Consider the following 24,677-nt stretch of genomic DNA (forward strand, 5'->3'; position numbering starts at 1 on the left):
AAATGCTTACCCCGTTGCTTTGGCTCTCTGTCTTATAGATTTTGCTCGATAGCAATCGGATTCGGGATCATTAAAGTCGAAGTCATCCACACTATCAACGCCTCTATTTTGGTATAAATTTTGGTTGAACTTTGAAATGGCATGTATAGGACTACCCTTGTTGGTTTAAAAATGTGGTGATGTATATGTGTACGGCCATGCGAAAACGGCTCGTAAAAGTCAAGAATGAACTTAGACTATTTGCGGTTTGTATATATACATATGGTGTCATGATGTGACTATGATTTGGAAATGGGAATGTTGGTCACATGATCAGCCATTGGCATGGTTAAAATGATCATATGTGGACCTATGTATGGCAAGACTAGTTGGTTCATGGAGACTACAAAATAGGTAAGACCTACCTTAAAAACAGATGCTGCCGGCTGCAGTAACGTGAATGTGAAAAATCACCAAACTTTGTAGGAATGGTATTAAATAGTGAATCAGCTATGTAAATGAACCTTGATGAGTCTATTTTCATATGGAAGAAACGAAATGGTCATAGGAGTTACTTGTTAAGAGATATTAAAGCTATTGTGAAACAGGGCCAGAATGGTTTCTGGGTCCCCTGTCGCAACTTTAAAAATTTACTATAAATTATCCAGAAAGAATTAGGAGTCATGCCTTATATGTGCAGATTCCATTTTGAGTCTAGTTTCATTAGAAACAAACGGAACCAGTATTAAAGCCCTGTACAGGGAGATATTCAAGTTGTAAAGCGCGAAGGTCAGAGCAGTCGATCCCTGTAACAGGGGTGACTTTAACTAATAAACTGTACCAATTGGCCTGACCAAAATTTCTAGAAATAAATCCATGGATGGATATATGAGTCTAAATTCAGGGAAAATTTACAAAACCAGTTTCCGAGTTTTGAAACTCGAGATATGATTTTTAAGGCGACAGTGACGCAGTTTTCCAGCCCGACTGGAAATGTCAAATTGGTGGGCAAAATATGTGGACTTGACTTGTTAACCCCTCGTGTCCGACACCGGTGATGGTCTCGGGATCGGGGTGTTACAATTTTATTGGTATCAGAGCCACGGTTTAGTCGATTCTAGGACTACCGTGAGGTGTTTGGGGTCTAGCTATACATGCCATTAAATGATGAATCGATAGTGTGGTGATTTCGACAATTTGACTTTGAGTTTGTTTATAGCAATGGATCCCGATCCCAACCGAGCAATAGCGATGATGGGGAGAGTGTGGCGCTGCTCCGCACAAGGGACGATCTTGGCGGACTCTCAACCTATGGCCAGCAATCCGAATGATGAGGCTAGGCAAGCCTTTTGTAGTGTGATGAACGAATGGTTTAACCAATACATTCGAACTAACACTGCTGTTCCACAACCTCCATTCCCGACAAATGCAACCCCCGCACCTACAATACCTCTGGTAACTGACCAAATAAGGTCAAGTAAGCCCCAATCGATAGGATTCAAAACATGGGGCCACTGAATTTAAAGCTACGGATGATGATGATGCCGAACGAGCTGAATTTTGGTTGGACAACACTATCCGGTGCTCGATGAGCTATCTTGTACACCGATGAGTGCTTAAAGTGTACCATCTCCTTGCTACGTGATTCCGCCTACTATTGGTGGAGTACTCGACTTCGTGGTGCCTAGAGAGCAAGTGACTTGGGAATTCTTTCAAACCGAGTTCCGAAAAAAGTATATCAGTCAGAGATTCATCGACCAAAAGCGAAGGAAATTTCTTGATCTTAAGCAAGGTTCTATGTCGGTTCTACCGACTATGAACGAAAATTTGTGAGGCTTAGCATTTACGTGAGAATGCATTTCGCTCAAACTATTATGTAAAAACGCCGAGGATGGGCTGGATGATGATATAAGGATGTTCGTTGGCATTCTCGAAATACAAGAGATCGTAGTACTTGTTGAGCGAGCTTGTAAAGTCAAGAGCTTAGAAAGGAGAAACAAAAAGTGATGTGGGAACTAGAGAATTCGAAGAGGTCCTTGGGAAAGTCTCTTCAACAGCATCAAGAGATTTCGAGATGATGTGAACCGGTCTAGAGGCGCTTTGGGCTTTTCTAGACAAGGACGCGATCGACCCCTGTGACCACACGAGTTACTTGATCGCCGATGGTGGAAATGATCGTCGAGAGGGGCGGAGTGTCAACATTGTGGCAAATGGCATTCGGGAGCTGTTGGTTTCGTGATCGCCTCGCTATAAGTGTGGATCGGCCGACCACTTTATGAAGGATTGCTCGAGGATGCTTGAATGTAATGTGAGTCGAGTGGAAACCCGGTGCTACCATTCGCCGAGGTAGGCCACCTAGAAATATGGGCAATGTCGTTGGCGGTCGAGAGGATCTAGAGATGCTACCATCGATCTCGAGGCTCGTGCTCCTGCGAGGACTTATGCCATACGCGCACGCCGAGGATGCCGCCTCTCCGGATGTCATTACTGGTGCTTTCACTCTTTTCAATACTATTGTGATTGCTTTGATTGACCCCGGTTCTACTCAATCTTATATATGTGAAACCTTAGCATCCAAAGAAGACTTTGCCTATTGAGTCTCTTGAGTTTGTAATTCGGTGTCAAACCCATTGGGTCATTACGTGCTTGTCAACAAAGTGTGCAAGAAAAGTCCCCTAGTGTTCCGAGGTTCTTGTTTCCGCGGACTTGATGCTTTTGCCGTTCGATGAATTGACGTTATTCTTGGTTTGGATGGGTTGACCATGCACGATGCGGTCGTAAATTGCAAAAGAAAGACTATCGATTTGAGGTGCGCGAATAACGAGATAATTCGGTCGAGTTTACGGACTTAAAGGGTTGCCACCGTAATATCGCAATGTTGGCCCGAAAATATGTAAGAAAAGGTGCGGCGTACCTTGCGTATGTGCTCGATGACAAGGAATCGAAAAGAAACCCGAATCTCGCCGTGGTTTGTGAATACCCGATGTTTTCCACGAAGAATTGCCGGGTTTACCACCGTTCGGAAATAAAATTTGGCATCGAATTGGTACCGGTACCACTCCATTTCGATAGCTCCGTGTCGTATGGCACCAACGGAATTAAAGGAGTTGAAAGCTCGGTTGCAAGAATTGGTGGATAGAGGTTTTGCCCGCCGAGTTTCTCGCCTTGGGGTGCGCCGGTGTTGTTCGTGAAGAAGAAGGATGGAACCATGCGGTACGTGCATCGACTATCGTCGACTTAATAAAGCGACGATAAAGAACAAATATCCGTTACCACGTATCGATGACTTGTTCGATCAACTCAAGGGAGCCTCGGTGTTCTCGAAAATAGATTTGAGATCGGGCTATTATCAATTGCGAATCCGAGATTCGGACGTACCCAAGACCGCCTTGAGCGAGATATGGTCACTATGAGTTCCTAGTGATGCCGTTTGGGCTCACTAATGCCCTCGCGGTATTTATGGATTTAATGAATCGGATCTTGGACCATATTTGGATCGATTCGTAGTCGTGTTCATTGATGACATCTTGGTCTATTCAAGAAATGAGATCGAACATGCTGAACACTTGCGGTTAGTCTTGCAAATTTTACGGGATAAGCAATTATATGCTAAGTTCAAAGAAGGGTGAGTTCGTTAAGAGAGGTTAGCTTCTTGGGTCATGTGGTATCTGCATCGGTATTCGAGTCGACCGAATAAAATTTCAGCCATACTTAATTGGAAGCCTTCGAGAAATATTACTGAGGTTCGGAGCTTTTTGGGGCTTGCCGGTTATTACCGACGATTTGTAAAAGGTTTCTCAACGATAGCCACGCCGATGACGAAGCTACTCCAAAAAGGATGTTAAGTTCAAATGGACGGAGAAATGCCAAAAAAGTTTCGATCAACTAAAGACTTATTTGACTGAAGCCCCAATTCTAGTGCAACCTGAATCTGGCAAAGAGTTTGTCATCTATAGTGACGCTTCCCTCCTTGGGTTAGGTTGCGTATTGATGCAAGAAGGTCGAGTTGTGGCCTATGCGTCGAGGCAATTGAAGCCACACGAGAAAAAAATTATCCGACCCATGATCTCGAATTGGCCGCCATCGTGTTCGCCTTAAAGATTTGGCGACATTACTTATTTGGTGAAAGGTGCCATGTGTACTCGGATCACAAAAGTCTCAAATATTTGATGACCCAAAGAGACTTAAATCTGCGACAAAGACGTTGGCTTGAACTGTTAAAGGATTATGAGCTGGTCATTGACTATCACCCCGGAAAGGCGAATGTGGTTGCGGATGCCTTGAGTCAGAAATCATTATTCGCTTTACGACGATGAACGTGCACTTATGCTGCTCGATCCGATAGTGTGTTAGTAGCTGAATTGAAAGCCAAACCACTATTGATACCTCAAATTCGAGAAGCTCGAAAAGTCGACGACGAGTTGGTCGCAAAAGCGGCCGAGTGTGTTCCAACAAGGACTCGAATTTCAAATTGATGATGACGATTGTTGGAGGTTCAAAAGTCGTCTGTGTGTTCCAAAGAATTGAAACTCATTTCGATAATTCGAATGAAGCCCTTGTAGCCGAATGGCAATCCACCCGAAGTACGAAGATGTACAATGATTTGAAACGTCGGTTTTGGTGGCATGGTATGAAGCGAGACATCTCCGACTTTGTTTGAGATGTTTAATATGTCAACAAGTGAAAGTGGAACATCGGTGCCTTCGAGATTACTTGACCAATCACGATACCCGAGTGGAAATGGGATCGAGTCACAATAGACTTTGTATCCGGACCGCCATTGTCGGTAGTAAGAAGGATGCGGTTTGGGTCGTGGTAGATCGATTGACTAAGTCTGCTCACTTTGTCCCCGTCGTCTGATTTTTCAATGGACAAATTAGCCGAATCGACGTTTCTCGATTGTGAGATTACACGGGTGCCTATTTCCATCGTGTCGAATAGAGATCCGAGATTTACCTCGCGATTTTGGAAAAAGTTGCAAGAAGTTTTGGGTACCAAGTTGCATTTCAAAGACCGCTTTTCACCCCCAAACCGATGGTCAATTCGGTGGATAATTCGGATACTTGAGGATATGTTAAGATGTTGCGTCCTCGAGTTTAGTGGTCCATGGGAGCGGTATTTGCCATTGATTGAATTCGCTTAAACAACAACTTTTCAATCAAGTATTAAGATGGCACCTTACGAGGCCTTGTACGGTCGTAAATGCCGTACACCATTGATTTGGACCGAGCTTGGTGAAAGCAAGATTTTCGGGTGGATTTGATTAGAGATGCTGAATGTAAAGTGAAAGTAATCCGTGAAAGTCGAAGATAGCCTCCGATCGTCGAAGTCGTGCGCGACTGAAGCGTAAGGATATCGAGTATCGGTGGGTGATAAAGTGTTTCTCAAGGTATCGCCGTGGAGAAAGATACTCGATTCGGTAGTAAGGGCAAGTTGAGCCGAGGTTCGTTGGGCCATATGAGATATCCGAGCGAGTCGGTCTAGTGGCATATCGTTTGATTTTGCCCCCTGAACTCGAAAAGGTTCACGATGTCTTTCACGTTTCGATGCTTCGACGCTATAGATCCGATCCATCGCACGTGATTAGTCCATCAGAAATTGAAATTCAAGCTAATATGAGTTATGAGGAAGAACCGATTCGTATCCTATCACGAGAAGTGAAAGAGTTGCGAAACAAGCGGGTTCTCGCTAGTAAAAGTGTTATGGCTCAAGCACGGGATAGAAGAAGCTACTTGGGAGACGAGAACTCTATGAAAGAGCGATATCCAAACCTACTTAGGAAAGATTTTCGGGGACGAAAATTTCTTAAGTGGGGAGAGTTGTGACACCCAAAATTGACCCTAGTCGGAAGGTGGTCTCGGGACCACAAAACCGAGGCATAAAAATAATTTAAAATTTATTTCGATGCCTATAATATGTGTGTATTCATGTATGACATTTTGATGATTGATTTAGTGTTATAAAGGTGAATTTCACTAGAAAGAACCTAGTAGTGAACTTTGAAAGTATGATGGGGAAATGTGTGATGACTAATTAAAGCATGCATGCAAAATAATGGACTTGCATGTCAAATTCCCTTTGTACAAGTGATGGCCGGCCATGACAAAGAGATATGGGCTAAACATGTCATGAAACATGTTTTGTTGGGCATTAGGGAGAAATAATAAACAAATAAGCATGGGTAAGAAAAGAATGAAAAAAAAAATGTGTGTGAGTGTGGTAATCCCCCCCTTGCCGTGAGTTGAGAAAGAAGGAAGAAAAAAAAATTTGTTGTGTTCATCCTTTCTCATCTTTTTGGCCGAAAACCATAAGGAGGAAGAAAGAGGATTTTTGCTTCATGCTTGGTTTAGAAGAGATCTAGAAGGTGATTTGGCTAAATTGGCATCAAGATTAAGGTATGTATGAGGTTGTGTTAGGAGTTTCATGCATGTTTTGGTTGCTAACTTGATGTGCATGTTATCCATGGCTCAAATCTTTGTTATGCCATGGAAATGGTATTTGGCCAAAGTTGTTATGGTAATAAAGCCATTGCATGCTAAGTGTGAAGCTTGATGATGATGCATGCAATGATGGATTGTCTACTCATGAGTAAGATTTTGAGTTTTCTTTTGTTTAACCATGATTGAAGTTGAAAAGGGCATGATTGTCATATTCGCCATGATGCATTCATGAGCATGGTTCATGCTTCTTGCATGTTAGTTAAAATTTGTGTTTTGGATGGCTATGGACACCTTGAAATTGGCCGTGCTCATATATGTATATATATGTTTGCACATGATGTTTTGGTTGTGAACTAAGTGATGAATATGTTTTTTAAAGAAGAAGATGTTGAAGAATGATTGTGAAATTGCAAGCACATTCGCCTAGCACACATATGAGTGCTTGATGCTATAATATAAGTTTTGAGCTACAATATGCAAAGCATTAACTAGTAAAATGCATGCTGTTTTTGTGAGGTATTAAGTGCATAATTGGCCTCAACATGGACATGAATATTCGGCCTTGGGTAGCCTATTGAAGGCCTTAGCTTTTCCTTGATGCTCGAATGAATTGTATTGAATTGCTTGATGTAGTATAAAATGTGCATGACCATTGTGTATTCAAGCTAAAGGGTGGCCATATGACCATTTAAACTCCTTGTCATATTCGCCATAAGCTAGCACAATGAGGTTTTAATAAATTGAATTTGTTTGAATTAGCTCAAGAGCTTAGAGGGCCACAATTGGACAAGGGAAGGAAAAAGTGATCGAATAGCCGTAAAAGCCGTTCGACAACATCCGAGGTAAGTCCTCAAGAAGTGACCTTAATTGAATTATGTGGAATGAAATATGGATGTATTGATTATTGATTTATGTGTGTATGAGTATTCGAATGATACCCGGCTAAGTCCCAAGGCGATTATGCTAATGATTATAATTGTGTTTGAGCCTTAGTAACGGAAATGAAATATGTATGTCCAATGATTATTGATGTATGTGTGCATGAGAAATTGAATGATATCCGGGCTAAGCCCGAAGACAATTATGCTGGAAATTATAACCGGTTAAGACCAAGGCAATGGTGCTAGTGGCTATATCCGGCTAAGACCAAGGCATTCGTATGCGAGTCATTCTATCCGGCTAAGACCAAAGCATTTGTGCAATCGTGATATCCGGGTTAAGTCCGTGAGGCCTTGGTGCGGGTTACCATATCCGGCTATGTCCCAAGGCGTTTGAACGAGTAGCTATATCCTGTTAAGCTCAAAGGTATGTGATTTGAAAATTTTAAGCTTGCTGGAAAATTTCAGCTAATACACTTGTGAAATTTCCCAATAACAAGGTAAGTGTGGTGTGTGCTTTGCTGCTAGGAGTAAGAGCGTATGCATATCCGCTCCTATGATGGAACGAGTTATCGGCCTTAACGAAGCCGTTATTTGTGTATGAACCTAAGAGTTGGGATGGTGAAGTAAGTATGATTATGTGAATGTGTATTAGTGAAATGATGTATTTGGTTATGTGAATGTAATGCTTTAATTAAAGCTGATTTTATTCCTTGAGACTTACTAAGCATAAAAATGCTTACCCCGTTGCTTTGGCTCTGTCTTATAGATTTTGCTCGATAGCAATCGGATTCGGGATCATTAAAGTCGAAGTCATCCACACTATCAACGCCTCTATTTTGGTATAAATTTTGGTTGAACTTTGAAATGGCATGTATAGGACTACCCTTGTTGGTTTAAAAATGTGGTGATGTATATGTGTACGGCCATGCGAAAACGGCTCGTAAAAGTCAAGAATGAACTTAGACTATTTGCGGTTTGTATATATACATATGGTGTCATGATGTGACTATGATTTGGAAATGGGAATGTTGGTCACATGATCAGCCATTGGCATGGTTAAAATGATCATATGTGGACCTATGTATGGCAAGACTAGTTGGTTCATGGAGACTACAAAATAGGTAAGACCTACCTTAAAAACAGATGCTGCCGGCTGCAGTAACGTGAATGTGAAAAATCACAAAAATTTGTAGGAATGGTATTAAATAGTGAATCAGCTATGTAAATGAACCTTGATGAGTCTATTTTCATATGGAAGAAACGAAATGGTCATAGGAGTTACTTGTTAAGAGATATTAAAGCTATTGTGAAACAGGGCCAGAATGGTTTCTGGGTCCCCTGTCGCAACTTTAAAAATTTACTATAAATTATCCAGAAAGAATTAGGAGTCATGCCTTATATGTGCAGATTCCATTTTGAGTCTAGTTTCATTAGAAACAAACGGCACCAGTATTAAAGCCCTGTACAGGGAGATATTCAAGTTGTAAAGCGCGAAGGTCAGAGCAGTCGATCCCTGTAACAGGGGTGACTTTAACTAATAAACTGTACCAATTGGCCTGACCAAAAATTCTAGAAATAAATCCATGGATGGATATATGAGTCTAAATTCAGGGAAAATTTACGAAACCAGTTTCCGAGTTTTGAAACTCGAAATATGATTTTTAAGACGACAGTGACGCAGTTTTCCAGCCCGACTGGAAATGTCAAATTGGTGGGCAAAATATGTGGACTTGACTTGTTAACCCCTCGTGTCCGACACCGGTGATGGTCTTGGGATCGGGGTGTTACATTTCCGACTAGGGTCAATTTAGGGCTGTCACATTGAATCAATATCCTGGGATATCAAAACAAGAATTAAGAACACATAATTAAGAACGAGTTAAATATTTATCATACGATTTAGAAAATAACAACAAGATTCGTCTTAGGTTTCATTCCCCTTAGGTATTTAGGGGTTTTAGTTCATAACTAAATAACATAACTTCTCAGAAGAACAAAGAATACAAAACATAAAGAAAACCCAAAACTCCTGAAGGGAAATTGAGGAGAGATCTTCAGTCTTGATGATGAATCTGGCTTCTGAGATGGATCAAATGGCTTCCTTGGAGTAATTCCTTACTCCCTATTCTCCGTCCCCTTTTCTTCCTTCTCTAGGGTGTATTTATAGGCTTTGGAATGCCTAAAAGCCCTCAAAATTAGCCTTTTTTGAATTGGACTTAACTTGGGCTCGGTAGGGACACGCCCGTGGCACACGCCCTTGTTCGATAACTTCAGGCCGTGTTCGAGCCTGCCAAATTGACACGGCCATGTGGTCTGCCCGTGTGAGGAGGTCTAAGCCGTGTTGATTTTGTACTTTGGCCCATTTTCTCCGTTTTTGCCCCATTTCTCGTTCCTTTCACTCTCCTATGCTTTCCTAAGTATAAAACATGAAATTAAAACATTAGGAGCATCGAATTCACCAATTCTAATGGGAAATCATCCATAAAATGCATTAAACATGGGGTAAAAATATGTATAATTTACGGTTTATCAAATACCCCCACACTTAAGCATTTGCTTGTCCTCAAGCAAAATTCTCAACTCATAATCAAAATAAATTCTTCTCAACTTATAATTTCTATCGATAATATCTCACATTAATCCATAAGTAATCATACATTGAGAATTCAACTAAAAGAACATAAAAGTTCCAAACATTCCAAGTTGAGCATTTTATTCATGCAAACATTGGTGTCTCCCCTCATCTAAGTAATTACCTTTGATTCAAAATATCACAAAGTTTTACATCCTCACTAAAGATTCACTCAAATCACTCGAGGCGTTTAAGGCCAATAAATGAAGCACTCAATAGTCAATAATGAAAAGTCATTACCATAGGCTTGCATGAAAATCAAATCTCCACCACTATAATTTAAGATGATACATCAATCAAAAAGTCTTTAGAGGGTTGTAATGAGGCTTGGTTAGGGGGTATGGTCATAAGCTGAAAGAAAGGGTTAGAATTGAGGTTGAATTAAAAAATTGTCTAACTAGAAAAAGAGTTAATCTTCACTTGCGTACAACAGAGCTTCTTCTCAGAATATGGAATTACTAATATATATACATAGGTTTTTTTTTAAGAACAAGTTAAATAACATAGACTAACTATTAAGAACAAACATAGCTAAGCAATCCATTCAACTCAAATCTCGACAAAAATAGGGATTAATTTAGGGGATTTCAACAACAATGGGTTAAAGGTTAATATTAAGGGTAATACAAAGAATGGTTTGTTAGGCTCAAGGGGGTTTACTAGGGGTTGATCGTGGAGGTAGGCTTTTCATGGCATGAGTGGGTTAATCCTAAGTTCCTTAATCATTTTAACATATCAAATCAAATGGTGTGGTCTCGACATGCATAATCAAGCAAGTTCTACAATAACAGTTCAATATTGACGCACTCAAAGCAATTATAAAAGTGAGCATGAAAGAATTAATAGATGCTCAAAAGGCTCAAAAATCACACAAAAATTATGGCTTTTTGATGTTAAAAACTTGTGAATTCCAATTCAAAGTAATACCTAAACTTTGTGGAAACAGCCTAAGATTTTGAATTCTTAAAAATCAACTCATCATGCTTGTTTCTCTAATGTCTTAAAGTTTAAACAATCAATGTATAATTGCCTATGTTTTAATTCAAGATATATCAATCAAAATGATAAATTAATTAAAATTTATCCTAAATATGATATAAAAGCTTTTCAACAGAACAAGGCAATCATTCAGGAATTTTTCTAATAATGAAATAAATACCCCCCACACTTAAGAGGTAAATTTCCCTCAATGTACAGAGACAGACATTAAAGTAAAACAAAAAAAAAGATAGGGGGAGAGGTTAAACTTCCTGTATGATGAATTCCTCGAACTAGAGTTTTTGAAGAGTAATTGGTTCGAGAGTGGAGGAAGATACTCTAGCGGTCGTAGAGGTTCATTAATCCATAATTCTTGCGCCACAAGAATATTATATCTAGTGGTAACTATGGTCGTGGTCGAGCAGGACATGGCAATCGTGGAGAACCTTTCCCGGTGAAGTTTTAGTTCTTATGTGATGATGAGCTTAAGAGCTCGATATAACTGTGATAAAATCAGGAACTTTTTAGGGGATATTAGAAAGAATAATTACTCATAAAGAAATAACTGAAATTAATAATTAAAAATAAAATTATAAAATCTAACAAAAATAAAAAGTAGTTTTAATAAAAATTAACATAAAAACATAAAATTATAAATAAATGTTTTTAAACATCTTTATCACTGGATGGTTCGCGAGGTGGGACTGGCGATGAGATGTGGAGGTACTGACAAATCTACTGTAGAGTAGCATCAATGTTGTCAAATCATTGAAAATACTGTTGCTCGAATCGAGTGAGGCACTCAGAGATGTCAGCGTATGAAGTCGCCGCATGAATTGGACGAGAGGGTGGTGGTGGCTGAGTCGGTGGGTCCTCGTGCTGTGGGGGGACATCATCAGGAATGTCCTCGTAGGCCTCCTCCTCAGTAGATTGGGTGAGACGATACTGGGGAGGATAGGTTCTTCAACGCCTCTCGATCATCCTTATGCTAAGCATGCTCGAGATGCCTTATGGAGACATCTGGCCGATGAGGGTGAGGGATGATTCTTGGGCCACAGTGTTGAGGAGCCCGAAGTGTCGCACCGAACTCTAAGACGCTTAGCTGGCAGATTAATTTGCCTAGGCGAAATTGAATCGTACCGGGATCATCGTAGTTCGTCATTATAGTCTGAAGATGGAATGTTGAGCATAGTTCCATCGTGAGCTCAAGGTATGTTAGCTTGATAATCCTAAAGAATAGCTCTCAAGGGACGGTGGTTAGAAGGGCTCGAATCGAATCAGCCAACTGAACTTATTCTACAGCAGTCCAGTCAGTGCAGCATCCCGTAATTAAAGGTCAGGCCCGAAGTATTTAGAACAGTTCTTCCTGGGGCCCTTAGGGGAACTATAGGAGAGGGTGACGAATTTTCGCGGTTGGACAAGCGGAAGAGGATGCTCCCTTCCTCTTCTTTGAAGTAGGTACGACGGTTTTCTTTCCTCTTGAAGATGACATTGTGTACCTGCAATTGGAAACATCAATTCATCTTTTGATGAGTGGACAATTTATAATATATAAAAGGAATGCGACTAAATTCGAAATGGAAAATGCATAAATATATTCAGCCACAATTCCTAAATTCAATTAAAACAATAAGTTCAATGTCTCATTTCTTTGTGGCATGAGCATGGTGATATAAGTAAAAATGGCAAGGAATGGAATGCAAAATACTATATGAATGAAAAGAGATGTCAACACAATATGCATGATTATTTCAACTATCCTAGCCATAAATATTCACTTCTAACAAATTAAATGAAGTGTAGGAATCATGTAATGAGTAAAATTTTAAACATGAGAGAGATGATAACTTGTTTGATAAATGACATTTATGTGATTATCAATATGGAAATAACATGAAAAATATAGATTAATATGATAAATAGCATTATAAATCAGTGAAATAAAAGAAAAAGGAGTAAACAAACGCTAAGGGAAGAGATTGGGCGTCGAGAATAGAGCTGTAGGCGGCGCACGGGCGTGGTAAGGAGGCCGTGTGAACTTGTAGCGGCTTGGGTTAAGGTTTCTAAATGGGGAAGAAAGTGAATAGTGCAAGGTATTTATAGATTTTGGGCCACACGACCATGGCACACGCCCGTGTTCCCTAATTTTTGCCCTTGTGTTTCGTATTTTTCCTATTTGGGCACGTCTGAAATTCGTCCCACACCAGTGTACCTCAGGCGTGTGGGTCCACACGACCGTGTCTAGCTTCGTTCACTTCTCCCACGCCCGTGTGTGCAAGCCTCATGCCCGTGTTAATTTGACAGGTTCAACCACGGGTCTTCCACACGGACGTGTCGCACGCCCGTGTTGTTTTGGCAGGCTTGACCATGACCATGTCACACGGCCATGGCGTTGTATCGTAACCCGTGTTGGGGAAATCCTTTCCCTACTTTCACACTGCCATAAGCACTCCCGTGTGCTTTGTCGTGTCTATGAGGAAAACCTATATTAAAGAGCTCCGTTAGTAAGTTAGATGTTGAAGACTAAATTTTGGAAGAAGTTAATACAGTTAGTGCTCGGGTTGCCTCCCGAGAAGCACTTATTTATAGTTTAAGCTCGACTTACCTCTCCGTTAAATGATCATGGTGGTTCGAGGAGTTTATACTCCTCATTCCTACTATTAATCTTAAAATAAGGTTTTAAACGGGTATTGTTTACCTTAAAAGTGCCGAACTTGGGATGACTCACCTCCAATGTACCGAATGGAAAAATTCTGAGTACCATAAAAGGGATTTCCTCATTCGGTGTGGTAGTGACAATGTGGGGATTTGCGGCATCTAATAAGACTTTATCACCAACCTTAAGTTGATTTAGAGAGGTATCGGGCTCGTTCTGGCGTAGTTTCGATTTATCGTGTGTTCTCAGTTTATGTGTTCGCCATTCATCTAACTCCTTTATTTGCAGCCTTCGTTCTTCATAAACAGAACCTCTACTTTTGTTTAGGAGTGGCTCATGTACTTCCTTCAGACTTATCTCCTGCAAAGTGGGTTGTATCATGTGGTCAGTTTGAATAGAACGATTTAGACGATCACCTTCAATTTTCGATGTGTTATAAAAATTGCGAGCTTCAAGGGTGAGGGTTTCGTCTCCTACGCGAAGTGTGACCTCACCTGTGCTAACATCAATAATTTTTTTAGCAATTTCTAAAAAGGGCCTTCCTAGGATTAAAGGAGTATTGCTATCCTCCTCTATGTCTAAAACAATGAAGTCAACGGGAAATATAAATTTATCGATTTTGACTAGCACATCTTCAATAATACCCCTAGGAAATATTATAGTTTTATTTGCTAATTGAATGCTCATCCTAGTCTGTTTGGGTTTCTCGAGACCTAGTTGCTTGAATATTTTAAAAGGCATGACGTTGATACTAGCCCCTAAATTAGCTAATGCATTATTAACATCTAAACTACCAACTAAGTAAGGAATCGTAAAACTCCCTGGATCTTTTAGTTTGTTCAGTAGCTTATTTTTCAGAATAGCTGAGCACACTGCGTTTAGCTCCACATGCGATGCCTCGTCCAACTTCCGCTTATTTGCTAAAAGCTCTTTTAAAAATTTCATTGTATTTGGCATCTGCGATAGAACTTCAATAAATGGTAAGTTAATATGTAACTTTTTAAGAGTTTAAGGAATTTACCAAATTGTTCATCTGAGCGGTCTTTCCTTGTTGCATTGGGGTATGGTACACGAGGTTTATATTCGACATTCATTGATTTGTTTGTATTTTGATCTACCTCACATTGACCTTTGCTTACCATAGTTTCTTGCCGCGGTTCTGGTTCAGGCTCCACAAATCCTTCTTCATCTTGAACATTAATCGCGTCGAGCTGTTCCCTTAGGTTGGGTTCAGTATTACTTGGCAAACTACCTTGTGGTCGTTCGGAGATTAGTTTGGAAAGCTGGCCTATCTGAGTTTCGAGCCCTTGGATCGACACTTGTTGATTCATAAGTGCTGTCTCGGTGTTCTGAAAATGAGTTTCTGGCACCGATATAAACATTGAGAGCATCTCTTCAAGGTTCAGATTCTTTTCCTGTTAGTAGGGTGGTTGCTAAAAACCCGGAGGCTATTGTGGTCTTTGATTTCCTTGGCCTTCCCATGAAAAATTAGGATGGTTCCTCCAACCTGCATTGTAAGTGTTACTAAATGGATTGTTTTGAGGTCGAAGATTATTACCCATGTAGTTTAGTTACTCGTTATCCATGTTTTGGGCATAAGGTTGACATTCCGAATGGCTTGTTCCACCGTTATTGCTTCGCACTGCATTACTGGGTGAACCTGTGAAGAACTAAGAAAACCATCAATCTTTTTATTCAAGAGTTCTACCTGATTTGATAGCTTGGTGACTGAATCGACGTTATAAACACCGGCTGTTATCGTTGGCTTTGTCCTCATGACTTGCCACTGATAGTTATTCAATGACATCTCCTCAATAAACTCACAGGCATCTTGAGGTGTTTTATTATTGATGGTTCTGCCATCAGCTGTGCCAACCAATTGTCGAGTCGAAGGATTCAGACCATTGTAGTATATTTGAACTTAGAGCCAAAGCGGTAACCCATGGTGAGGGCACCTTCTCAGTAAGTCCTTGTATCTCTCCCATGCATCGTAGAGGGTTTCTAAATCCATCTGCACAAAAGAAGAGATATCATTATGTAATTTAGCCGTTTTAGCCGGCAGAAAATATTTTAGTAAGAATTTTTCGGTCACTTGTTCCCAAGTAGTAATTGACCCTCGTGGTAATGAGTTCAACCAATGTTCAGCTTTGTTCCTTAATGAAAAAGGGAATAACCGAAGACGAATGGCATCATCAGAAACACCATTGCTTTTAAATGTATCGCAAAATTCTAGAAAGTTTGCTAAGTGAGCGTTGGGATCTTCATCATAGTGCGTGGAGCAGGATTTTAATTAGCCACAATTGCAGGAGGTAGCTGATTGTCTTGGTTCTTAGCCATCTCTTCGATTTCTTCTTGCTCGTTCTCTGTGTATCGTCAGCTTCGCCTTATTTCTCTTTGATTTCTACGAACTGTACAATCAATTTCTTCGTCAAAAAGTAATAGTCCTGATGGGTTTCTTCTAGTCATAAACTATAAAAAACCTACCAAGAGAAAGAAAAAGTAAGTTAATAAATAATAATAATAATAAAATTAAATGAAATTGCAAGAAAAATAAATGGCTAAAGTAATAAAAATTGAGCGTTCCTAATATCTTAGCTCCCCGACAATAGCGCCAAAAACTTGATCGCGTGATTTCGTGATAGGTTTTAAAGATTTATAATTACTCATTCTTGAACTAACTATTATTGCGATGTAGGCAAGTGTACCTATCGAACAGTAGTATAGTTTTAGTAAGACCAGATTGTCGAACCCAAAGGAACTAAAAGTACTAGTAATGACTGTCTTTTTATTATCTAGCCTAACAATAAAGAGGTTTTGTTTTAATTAACTAATTATCTAAACTAAGAATTCACAAATAAAAGAATTGGGGAATTGCTTTTGGGGAAAATCGATTGACTTAAGACAATACTTAAGGAAAAATCCACCTAGACTTTACTTGTTATTCTGGCTCCGAATCGGACGATTTATTCATTCAACTTGTTCCGTAGAGATCCCTAAGTTATGTTATTATCCCTATTCAAGACTAATAACGTCTAATCCCTAGATTGAATAACCAAGACTTTTCTCTAATTAACACTCTAGGGTTGTATTAACTCAATCTATGGATCCGCTTATTAGGTTTCACCCTAGAAAAATCTTGTCAATAAAATAACATGAATCATCCTGTTCCCTAGAAAACCTCATAGCATCATAAATTTTAAAGATAATCTCCTCGTCACCTGCTCTAAGTGCCAATTTATCGTCACCCACATCGACTACAGCCCTAGCAGTGGCTAAAAATGGGTGCCCTAAAATTAAGGGCACTTCCACATCTTCATCCATGTCAAGCACAACAAAGTCAATAGGTTCATATCTACTTTCATGAGTATGTCTTTTATAACGCCCCTAGGATGTTTAACAGATCTATCGGCTAATTGAATACTCATCCTAGTAGGTTTAGGTTCCCCAAGACCAAGTTGTTTGAATATTTTATATGGCATCAAATTAACGCTAGCACCTAAATCAGCTAGTGCTTTTTTAACATTTAGACTACCAATTAAGCAAGGGATAGTAAAACTCCCTGGATCTTTCAGTTTGGTTGGCAACTTATTTTGGAGTATGACTGAGCACTCCTCGTTGAGTTCTACTGTAGCCCAGTCCTCGAATTTCCTTTTATTTGTTAGAAGCTCCTTCAAAAATTTTGTGTATGTAGGCATCTGCGAGATGGCTTCAACAAAAGGTAAGTTGATATGTAGTTGCTTAAAAAGTTCAAGAAACTTACCAAATTGTGCATCAATTTGATCTTTTTTCAATTTTGCTGGGTACGGAACCGGAGGTTTATATTCTTTTGGCACTCGTTTGTCACTATTTTCAGTTTTTTCTTTCCCGCTTTTACTTATCACGGCTTCTTGTGTTAGCTTCTTTTCAGTTTCCGCTAACACTTTCCCACTCCTTAGTGTAACTGCTTCCACATGCTCTTTTGATTGGGTGTTACTAGGGAAACTCCCTAGTGGTCTTTCTGAAATTAATTTGGATAGCTGGCTTATCTGAGTTTTGAGCCCTTGGATCGATGCTTGTTGATTCTTAAGTGCTGTCTCGGTGTTCTGGAAACTAGTTTTTGACACCGATATAAAATTTGAGAGCATCTCTTCAAGGTTCAGCTTCTTTTCCTGTTGGTAGTGTGGTTGCTAAAAACCCGGAGGATGTTGTGGTCTTTGATTTCCTTGGCCTCCCCACGAAAAATTGGGATGGTTCCTCCAACCTGCATTGTAAGTGTTACTAAATGGATTGTTTTGAGGTCGAGGATTATTTCCCATGTAGTTTAGTTGCTCGTTATCCATGTTATGGCCATAAAGTTGGTATTCAGAATGGCTTGTTCCACCGCTACTTGCTTCGCACTGCATTACTGGGTGAACCGATAAAGAACTAAGAAAACCATCAATCTTTTTATTCAAGAGTTCTGCCTGATTTGACAGCATGGTGACCGAATCGACATTATAAACACTGACTATTTTTGTTGGCTTTGTCCTTATGACTTGCCACTAATAGTTATTCAGTGACATCTCCTCAATAAACTCATAGGCATCTTCAGGTGTTTTATTATTGATGGTTCCGCCAGCAGCTACGTCAACCATTTGCTGAGTCGAAGGATTTAGACCATTGTGGAATGTTTGAACTTGGAGCCAAAGCGGTAACCCATGGTGAGGGTACCTTCTCAGTAAGTCCATGTATCTCTCCCATGCATCGTAGAGGGTTTCTAAATCCATCTGCACAAAAGAAGAGATGTCATTAAGTAATTTAGCCGTTTTAGCCTGCGGAAAATATTTTAGTAAGAATTTTTAGTTCATTTGTTCCCAAGTAGTAATTGACCCTCGTGGTAACGAGTTCAACCACTGTTTAGCTTTGTTCCTTAATAAAAAAGGGAATAACCGAAGACGAATGGCATTATCAGAAATGCCATTGATTTTAAATGTATCGCATAATTCCAGAAAGTTTGCTAAGTGAGCGTTGGGATCTTCATCCTGCAAACCATCAAACTGAACAAATTACTGTATCATTTGAATAGTGTTAGGTTTTAATTCAAAAGGATTTGCAGCTACAGTAGGTATAACTATGCTAGATTCAGTTCCTGTTAAAAAAGGTTTAGCATAATCATACATAGTGCGTGGAGCAGGTTTTTGATTAGCCGCAATTGTAGGAGGTAGCTGATTGTCTTGGTTTTCAGCCATCTCTTCGATTGGGGGTTGAATATCGTCTTCTTGCTCATTGTTTGTGTATCGTAAGCTTCGCGTTATTTCTCTTTGATTTCTATGAACTGTACGATCAATTTCTTCGTTAAAAAGTAATGGTCCTGACGGGTTTCTTCTAGTCATAAACTATAAAAACCTGCCAAGAGAAAGAAAAACTAAGTTAATAAATAATAATTAAATTAAATTAAATTGCAAGAAAAATAAATGGCTAAAGTAATAAAAATTGAGCGTTCCTAATATCTTAGCTCCCCGGCAACGGCGCCAAAAACTTGATCGCGTGATTTTGTGATAGGTTTTAAATATTTATAATTATCGTTCTTCAACTAACTATTATTGCGATGTAGGCAAGTGTACCTATCAAACAGTAGTATAGTTTTAGCAAGACCGGATTGTCGAACCCAAAGGAACTAAAAGTACTAGTAATGACTGTCTTTTTATTATCTAGCCTAAGAATAAAAAGGTTTTGTTTTAATTAACTAATTATCTAAACTAAGAACTCACAAAGAAAAGAATTGGGGTTTTGCTTTTGGGGAAAATCGATTGACTTAAGACAATACCTAAAGAAAAATCCACCTAGACTTTACTTGTTATTCTAGCTCCGAATCGGACAATTTATTCATTCAACTTGTTCCGTAGAGATCCCTAAGTTATGTTATTATCCCTATTCAAGACTAATAACGTCTAATCCCTAGATTGAATAACCAAGACTTTTCTCTAATTAACACTCTAGGTTGTATTAACTCGATCTATGGATCCCTTTATTAGGTTTCAACCTAATCCGACAAAATCTTGTCACCCTATGTCTAGGCGCGCAATCAACTCCGCTTAATTATGAAAAATGTACTCTTAGACAGGGTCTATTCCTCCTCTGAATAAGAGCTTGTCTTGAATCAGTATCCTAGGATATCAAAACAAGAATTAAGAACACATAATTAAGAACAAGTTAAATATTTATCATACGATTTAGAAAATAATAACAAGATTCTTCTTAGGTTTCATTCCCCTTAGGTATTCAGGGGTTTAGTCCATAACTAAATAAGAAAACATCTCAGAAGAAAAAAGAATACAAAACATAAAGAAAACCCAAATCTCCTAAAGAGAATTTGAGGAGAGATCTTCAGTCTTGATGATGAATTCGGCTTCTGAGATGGATCAATCGGCTTTCTTGGAGTAATTCCTTACTCCCTATTCTCCGTCCCTTTTTCCTCCTTCTCTAGGGTGTATTTATAGGCTTTGGAATGCCTAAAAGCCCTCAAAATTAGCCTTTTTCGAATTGGACTCAACTTGGGCTCAGCAAGGACACGCCCGTGGCACACACTCGTGTTAGATTACTTCAGGCCGTGTTCAAGCCTACCAAATTGACACGGCCATGTGGTCTGCCCGTGTGACATGGTCCAGGCCGTGTTGATTTCGTACTTTGGCCCATTTTCTCCGTTTTTGGCCCCTTTCTCGTTCCTTTCGCTCTCATATGCTTTCCTAAGTATAAAACATGAAATTAAAGCATTAGGAGTATCGAAATCACCAATTCTAATGGGAAATCATCCATAAAATGCATTAAACATGGGGTAAAAATATGTATAATTTATAGTTTATCACTTCTCAGGGCACATCTTTGAACAACTTACTCACCCCAACTGATTGTCCCAGTGGACTCAACATAGAAATTTTACTAATTGTATTTTCAGACAGAATACCCAACGTCTCAGATACAATGCACGCAACATACGAGTGTGTAAACCCAATATCAATTAAAGAAGTGTATGGAAAATTATAAATTAAGAACGTACCAGTTATGACGTCAGAGGCTTCCCCATCCTCTCGGTGACGAATAGTATAGACCAAGGCTGGCTGTCTCTCCTCAGTGTTTCCAGTACCTCTTCCTGGTGCTTCACGACCTCGACCAAACCCGTTTCCACCTCTAGTCTGACCTCGACTTCTCGGTGGTTACTGACCACCTCTCATAGGCTGAACAGGACCCTGTCCTACAATTTGCATCTGAGTAATCCCCTGAGTATAGTTTTTAACCTGATGATCCATAGACCCACATCTAAAGCATGCCCCAGTTCATTTCCAGCACTCACCCTGGTGAGCTCTCCCACAATCGGCGCAAGGTTGCGGTCTTGCAATAATACCAGGAACCACTCGAACTGGCCCATCAAACCTGGCCCTCTTTACAGGCCTTCTAGAAGAACCTGAGGGTCAAAAATCCATTTTATTTCTGCCCCTATCTTTCTCGCGATTCAGGTGCTTAGAGTGTTTCACTTCATCAGCAATTTTTTTCTTTTTCCATAAAGGCAGCAAGGTCTCACTCCCTCTGCAGTGCTATGAACACACATAACTCGTCCCAGAGGCCATCCTCAAACTGCACACAGCGTTCATATTCAATTGCAACTATCCCGCGTGCATTCTGACTGAACCGCAGAAACTCTACCTCTTACTCCACCATGGTTTTATTCCCCTGAGTCAAATTCAGAAATTTCTTCCTTCGGACGTCTACATAACTTGCGCCCACATACTTCCCTAAAAAGGCTTCTTTGAAGAAATCTCATGTCAAACGGTCAACTTGCGTACCTTCTCTCAGAGTGAGCCACCACTGGTAGGCCTCATCACGCAGTAAAGACACTACCCCTATTAATTTTTGCTTTAAAGTACAGTCAAGGTCATCCATTACTCACTCGATAGCCTCTAACCAATATTCTGCCACATTCAGGGCTACACCCAAAACACCCCTGAAGATTTCTGCTCCATTAGATCAGAGTCGCTCTGAAATTTACCCCCGGCCTATAGATCCAATACTTGCTCTAGTAACCTTTCAAGAACTCTTAGCATTGCTTGAGATAAAGCATCATCCCCAGCTGCTTGGTCATGAGATCCTGACTCAGTTATTAGCGAGGCTAGTGCCTCCCTAGCCAGCCTGTGGCCCGATGCTGAAGACCCAGTTCTAGCACTTCCTTGACCTCTACCGCGGCCTCGTGTACCCCGTCCGCTAGTACTTCTTGTGCTCATATCGATAGCGAATTGTCTGTTTTAAAGTCTTATGAATCAGTTTATAATTTCAATAATTATTAACAATGTGTTATGAACATTAGCAATTAGAGTTTGTTTTCGCAGAACAGAATCTTCTACAGTTGTCAGTCTTCTATAATCTCATGTCTACTCTAACTACAGAGTTTTATTGTAATTCTACTACCCATGGTAGTATTCAGTAATACATTTCAGTTCATAACAATAATCAGTGTCCGGAGACTCAGTGTGCCACATTACCAACCACAACATTTAACATTCAAATCCACAAAAACCCATTCCATGGCTGAGTTTTGTAACCTGACTTTGATACCACTAAATGTAACACCCTAGACCCAACCTAGATGCTAAGGTTGAATCTAGTGTGTTGCATCAAAGCGTCGCTCAAAAATTGAGTTGTCGGTAAAAGTTTATTTCTAAAAGTAAAACCTTTTGTACGGGGTTAGCAAATCATCTCCTCACATATGTTTGCTCAAAATATTTGCCTTCAGGATATTTATTCAACTTAAATCGTGGAAGCTCTTTTGAAAACTTTGTTGTTTAAAGCTCATTTTCTTTAGAAAAACGTGAATAGTTTGAAAACTCAAGTTTTCCTAGACTAGCAGTTTAATATATCAAGAGCCCATTAAAAGTTAAAAACCCCCAAATGGCCTTATTACATAACTAAAATCCAAATATGAAAGCTTAATTAAATTGAGTTATTAACAACCAATCTGCTGACGTGTGGCCACCACTGAGTCCCTCGCGGCTCCAAATCGTCTAAGGCTGGGATTACCTACACAGTTAAAAGAAGGGTGAGTTTTCAAAAACTCAGTGTGTAATCCCTATCATCAACAATAATAAAGTATATCTGAACGGTTTGGGCTGAGCCCTATTCATTAACAATGACATATGCGGGCCTAAGCCCTATCAAGATGTAATGTGGGCCTATGCCCAAAATAGTATAATCACAATACAAGAATGCAACCCAACCCAATCGATCCTGCTCACCACTAGTACCAACCAACTCACCATGTGAGGATTAAATCGACCCATCCAACCAACTCACCAACGTCGCAGTGTAGCTACTAATAATAATGCAGCAAAGCTGCTAATAGTGTTAAACGTGGCATAGCCACTAATATCAGAATACGTGGCAAAGCTACTAGAACAGTACTTCCTCCAAATCAGAATCCCAACCCCAGTACAGTATGTCATGTCATAATATTTCGTGTATGCAAGGTTTCATACTCAGATGCAGTCATGTATATATCATACACTCATCAATTAACCTACCTCTAAGGTATAACAGTCATTTCCACCCTTAGGGGTAGAATAGTAATTTTATCCCTCAGGGGTATTTTGGTCATTTTACCCTCTGGGGTCTCGGTACAGATAATCGACCTCTCAGAAGGTCCACAGTCACCTCAAGTGACTTAAGTAACCTAAACAGACCTAATGATGTAAATGGGCCTAAGACCCATGATTCGGCCAAAGTGGGCCCACACACTCATTTGGCCCACTTAGCCCAAATTTAGCTACGGCTATGTGACCTACATAACCCAGTCCAAAATTTATCACTTACCATGGATTTAATCTGTGTGGCGCTCACGAGCCCGTTTTGGCCCAACGAAGCCCTTAACAGCCTATGCCATCCACATGACATGACAAGCCCAACTACTTCCCACCTATCAGTTAGATTTACACAAGCGGGCCCACTGGACCCATTGGGCCTATTTGGCCCATCGTGGCCTATCAAGGCCCAGTACACAAGAATGCTCGTGGAGGCCTCTACAGTGAAACGCCCATAGTTTGTGGGTTCGTTTACCCCATGAGCCATCGTACATTCGTGAGGCCTCAAATGCCGAAGTTTCAGCTTTTTGGCTTTTGACGATTTCCAACAAATAAGGGCGTGAATACACACCTGTTTATGAGAACGTGCCGAAGTCCACGATCACCAACTTTGGCACATCCTGCATTGAGTCTTAATCACTTCCCCCTCTCACCTAGTCATCTGGTTTGCTCTATTCAAAGCCAACTTCTCACCAATGCTCATGTTAGCTTCCCGATGTGGGATTACTTTCAACCATTAGGAAAATTCCTTATTTTTCCTTTTTTATGACCACTTCAACCACAGAGTTCCAATCCAACTCCACCTTCTACACAGCTCAAACAGCAAAATAAATACTCCATTGCGCATCCCAGGACTTGAACCTCAAACCTCACAGTTACACAACACGCCACCTTGCCACTCCACCACTGGCTCTTTTTGTGTTACAAAATATCTTCAATTAATTATAAGGTCTATAGGCCAAAGTCCAGGTTCCTTTAAAAGAAAAACTAAAATAAATTGCAAGAGCCAAGACTTGAACCCAGGCTCCCTTGCAACCTTAATGACACCACAACCACTAGACCACATGCTTCATTGTGTCATTTACTTAACACAATAATTTAAAAGGCCATCATCCAAGCATCCAGGGTTTTTTTCACTTAAAACCAAAATTTTTGCTAAAGCCCAAGTTTGAATTCACAGAGCACTTAACCACTGAAGTAAATACACAGTTGTGTCATTTCCTTGCACAATTAACTACTTATATACAACCTCCCTACGGACCCATACTCAAGGCCCAATACTTCTAGGCCCAAATTCGAGGCGTTACAGTATAAATGCAAGAGTCAGCATAGGAACTCACCTGATTCTCACTTACTACAATTCAAAATCCAGATCCAGATATCCATCTTGAACCAGCAGCAACCACTACTCTTGTACATGCAAATTACTTATCATATCAATTGCTGACAATCTCATGCAGAAATATTATACTTGCAATCTTACTATTAAAACACCACATACAGATTTACTCATTTAGAACTTAACAT

The 24,677-nt window shown here is 40.0% G+C and overlaps 2 non-coding genes across 2 annotated transcripts; both read left to right on the forward strand.

Moving 5' to 3' along the window:
* Window positions 1-15,503: 15,503 nt before the first annotated feature.
* On the forward strand, window positions 15,504-15,609 carry LOC128289580 (small nucleolar RNA R71). The gene has a single exon (XR_008279225.1). It is a non-coding gene; the product is annotated as a small nucleolar RNA R71 (small nucleolar RNA).
* Window positions 15,610-18,237: 2,628 nt separating this feature from the next.
* Window positions 18,238-18,344, forward strand: LOC128289900 (small nucleolar RNA R71). The gene has a single exon (XR_008279541.1). It is a non-coding gene; the product is annotated as a small nucleolar RNA R71 (small nucleolar RNA).
* Window positions 18,345-24,677: the final 6,333 nt, after the last annotated feature.

This window comes from Gossypium arboreum, chromosome 2, assembly GCF_025698485.1.
Source record: "Gossypium arboreum isolate Shixiya-1 chromosome 2, ASM2569848v2, whole genome shotgun sequence".
Lineage (NCBI taxonomy): Eukaryota > Viridiplantae > Streptophyta > Magnoliopsida > Malvales > Malvaceae > Gossypium > Gossypium arboreum.